Source organism: Micropterus dolomieu, linkage group LG12, assembly GCF_021292245.1.
Source record: "Micropterus dolomieu isolate WLL.071019.BEF.003 ecotype Adirondacks linkage group LG12, ASM2129224v1, whole genome shotgun sequence".
NCBI lineage: Eukaryota > Metazoa > Chordata > Actinopteri > Centrarchiformes > Centrarchidae > Micropterus > Micropterus dolomieu.
Genome location: NC_060161.1, coordinates 37,033,709 through 37,037,745, shown reverse-complemented (window position 1 = coordinate 37,037,745; position 4,037 = coordinate 37,033,709). Strand labels below are relative to the sequence as shown.

General features: G+C 42.0%; 1 protein-coding gene across 1 annotated transcript in view; it reads left to right on the top strand.

Moving 5' to 3' along the window:
• The window catches only part of LOC123979978 (scavenger receptor cysteine-rich type 1 protein M130-like), a 45,348-nt gene that overhangs the window by 13,437 nt on the left and 27,874 nt on the right, over positions 1-4,037 (top strand). The window lies entirely within an intron of this gene.

The window sequence follows — 4,037 nt, the reverse complement described above, 5'->3', positions numbered from 1 at the left end:
GACTTTCACTCAGCAGCTACCAGCTGTTATTTATTTTTCAGATGCACAGAGAGAGATAATAAAACAGTCCTGTTGGGCTTTACGCACGACGCACAGCTTCCTCTGTATGTAGTTTACCTGCTTCAACAACCAGCTGCTCTCCTCTTACTGCCACAATAATTATCTGTGTTGTGAAGATTGTTTAGATGCTTCAGGAATAATCAGATTGTTTTGGCAGCCTGTGCTACTGCAAAGCAAGCGGTTTGGTTGGCTACATGTCCATAATAAAAGGCACAGGCAGCAAGAGTTATATTTTAAAGTGATCTTATCAAAACTTTAATGGAGATTTAAAATTTTAGAAATAGTTAAATTACAGATAATCAGCAAGCAAAGCAAACTGCATTCCCTAGAAATAACCATGTTGCAGCTGTTTCTAAGCTGATGAACAGCAGATGAAACAGGTTTGTTCTTTTGCTTTTTATAATAATAATAATAATAATCTTTTAATTTGTAGAGCACTTTCCAAAAACAAGTTACAAAATGCTTTAACAAGTGTAAAGACAATAATACCCAAAAGACAATACTACAAAAACAATACAAAATAAAAGCAAGAAAACATTGAAAAGACTAAAATACACGTTTAAGATAAATATGAAATAGAATCAAATAAAAGGGATAAAATAAAGTCAAATAAGATCGAGAAACTGTCCCCTTTTCAGGTCATTGGTGACTTTAAGCAGGGCAGTCTCAGTGCTGTGGTACTTCCTGAAACCAGATTGAAACTTTTCAAATATTTTGTTATTTTCCAGTACAGTGAGCAGCTGTTTGGACACAATTCTTTCTAGAATCTTTGCAATAAAAGGCAGTTTTGAAATTGGTCTAAAATTATGTGGGAGGGAGGGATCTAAACCAGGTTTCTTTAAAAGTGGGTTCACGCAAGCCGTTTTAAAATAATCAGGGACACAACCAGTAGATAGGGAGCTGCTGAAAACAGAGATCAAATGGGGCCCAACAGAATCCATTACTTTCAGTAAAGAAGTCTGGCAGAGGGGATGGCTGGTGAGCAGTTCAGGCAGTGTGTTTTCCCATGCTTGCGCTACATCACGTGACATCTGCTCTGCTGGGCAAGGCTTACATGGCGGCGGGCCGGTCTGGTGCGAGCCTGCACACGATGGAGGTTTTGCAGGCATACCAGGCAGATACGGGTTACGAGCAGGTGCCTTTGTTCCCTGTCTGTATGGAGGAAACCTTGGTTCCTGTCCCAGGGTCCCGTGTTGGGAGCGTCATGTCGCCAAATAATTATTTCGACAGACAGCTCACTCACGGGATGGCCGCTTTGCGAGAGAGATCATTTCTCTTGGCACATAAATTGCCTGGAAATGTTGGCGGTTTTCAGAGCGCTGACTGGGGGTCAGAGCCATCCTGCACCCCTGTCCGGGCTATGTCCCTAAGGTTCTGTCCAGTATGGCAGGGTCCACGGTGCTGCAGGCATTTCATCCCTCACCTCACTTATGGCCGTAAGGGCGCACTTTACTCGAGGCATGGCAGCCTCTAGGGCCCTCCTCACAGGGGCTTCTGTCCTGGATTTTTGTGAGGCAGCTGGTTGGGCCACTCCTCACACTTTCATCCTGTTTTACAGTCTTGACCTTCCTTCTGCACCCGGCATCTGTGCACTCTCCTCTTAGTCGTGCCTACGGGTTACTGCACGCTGGGGGCAGGCGGGGGTGTCGGCGCGGCCTAGTGGGTATCTCATTCCCATAGTGTCGTCACCGACGCAGTTCGAGTTCCCTCGAAGGGGAAAGTCTCGGGTTACGTATGAAACCCTTGTTCCCCGAGAACGGGAACGAGACACTGTGTCGGTCCGCCAAACCTCACCCCACCTGGAGTGCCTTGCTTCATAGCAAAGAGCTGATGTGTCCGGTGTGCTTATATACGCCTCCAGTTACGCCGTCACACGCTACGTTCTAGCAACGGCAATAGGATTGGAGTAGTTTCATTCATGATTTCAGCCTTTCATCACCGATGCAGTGTCTCATTCCCCTTCTCAGGGAACAAGGGTTACATACGTAACCCGAGACGTTCTGTGTTCACAAACATTTGTTGCTTTCCTAGATGTGAGATGAAGTGACCACAGAACAGGGAGAGTCAGGGCCGAGTGAGACACAGGGAATATCACAGACAAGTGGAACATTAGGAGAACTGAATACATTTGTGCCGTGGCTACATTAACTAGCAGCTGTTCCACGGTTTATGTAGTTGGTTTTGATCTAGTTATTTTATTCTCCATCTTCTGTCACTGCAAATACTCTCTTTTAGCCACAATAATAAGTACATTCTGTTTTCAAAAGTTATTAGAGATTAGCATTTAACCCCCCAGGTTCTTTTCCAAGCTGCAGTTTATAAGTAGGCTAATAAATAGTGAGATGTTTTGAGATGTTTTTATGAATGACAATAAATCACAAATTTTATAATCAATCGACTACTTAAAAAAAAAAAAAACAGGTGGACCGTTTATGATTTCTCCTGTTTGACCTCTCAAAATATTCTTTATTCTGGAAATGTCAGAGAACCCAGTGAGATTCTGAATGTGCAGAACTTTGAACATGAGCAGAAAACCTGCTGAAACACAGGAGCTATTAAAGTCCAGGAGTTTATCACTGTGTGTTGATTCAGCAGTGATGATATTAAAAGTTGATCTACAGGAAAAACATATCTGTAAGCAACACAGAATGCCTGAGAGCTGCTCTGCATTATATTCTGTTACAGTTTTAGATTGTTTTATTATACCTTTATTAAACCAGAAAAACTATTTTTCCAAGAGTGTCCTGGCCAAGGCAGTCAGTATTACAATTGCACATTTAAGATTGGACTAAATAATCAGTTACAAGGTCATAAAATATCAAAATGTTCTTAAATATTCACCACAATTCAGCTTCAAGGACGATCAAACGAGTAATCAGTCCTAACATCTGAAGGTAGAATTGCCAGCCTGCAGGCCATTTAAAAGCAGCCAGTGAAACAAAGATTCAACCACCTGAATTTTGTGTGTCCCCTTACATAAATAATTTCCACAATAAATTGATGCAGAAAAGGCAGAAATTGGTGCAGAAAAACACCAGAATGCAGGAAAATAAGTGTTTAACACAGTAAATAGTGTTGTTGTGAGACTTAACTTTGGAGTGTGTGTGTGTGTGTGGGGGGGGGGGGGGGGGGGGGGGGGGGGCAATTATTATGTGAAGATATTAAGTTTTATGGGCTAGGCTAAGCCCCCAATGTTTCACCAATTACACTTTTGCAAGGCATTGTATGCATGCTACATTCTAATTAGGGGCTGAGCACCCCTAAAGGTCTGATCCTAGAATCGGCCCTGTGTTATAATCCAAATGTAAACTTTGTGATTTTGCTGTAAGTTATTCTCTCTCAATATGTTTATCTCTTGCATTGTCATATAGCTGACCTCTGCAGTTTGCAAAAACTAATCTCAAACTGTCATGGATAGCCATTCCAGTGTCAGCCAGACTCTCCCCTCTGTGACTCTTATTTGGTTCAAAGCCAACAAATTGTTTGGTTATTTACAACACTTTACTCACAAATCTAACACTGAATGTCAGCTGGTCAGTATAGGTCAGGAGTGAAGAGTCCACTGTTACAGAAAAATACTTTCTGCTGCTGTAACTTTGTAACACTACTGAGTCACATGACACCGGGGAGAGTTGTTGGATTATTTTCTAACCAGGTTTTTATTCTGGGTCACAGGTCTTCTTGGAACATTAAGACAGAAAGAAAAGTGTTGAACTGGTTTGTGTGGAGAGCAAAGATTGTGGAGAACCTGAGCAGAAGGAACAGAACAGAGAAATCTGCAGATGATGATGTTGTGCTGCTGTTTGGAAACATGTTGAAAGTGTTCAGACGTGGAGAACAAGTGTGACAGAGTATTAAATGTAAATGTCTGTGCTGTTGGAAAGACGTGTTCTGTTGTTAATGATGAACTGATGTTGGAGTTGTGCTGAGTCCAGTTTGAATCTCTGAATTGTTGTTTCATGACATGTTTTTATTTT